Raw genomic sequence first — 221 nt, 5'->3', positions numbered from 1 at the left:
TTTTTGTAAAAATTATGATAATTGTTCACATTATAAATATTGTTCACATTATAAATATTGTCCTCCTTTAATTTGTTTTACCACACTAAATCAACTTTTGTAGCACTATCATCAAAGTAGTTTTTTTTGGTGACTATCATCAAAGTAGTTTGATTATATATTTTTTATTATTATTTTTTATTTTAAACAATAACTTTATCTTTCAACTTGTTAAAGAATAT

Source organism: Arachis ipaensis, chromosome B04, assembly GCF_000816755.2.
Source record: "Arachis ipaensis cultivar K30076 chromosome B04, Araip1.1, whole genome shotgun sequence".
NCBI classification, from domain to species: domain Eukaryota; kingdom Viridiplantae; phylum Streptophyta; class Magnoliopsida; order Fabales; family Fabaceae; genus Arachis; species Arachis ipaensis.
This window is presented reverse-complemented; position numbering follows the sequence as displayed.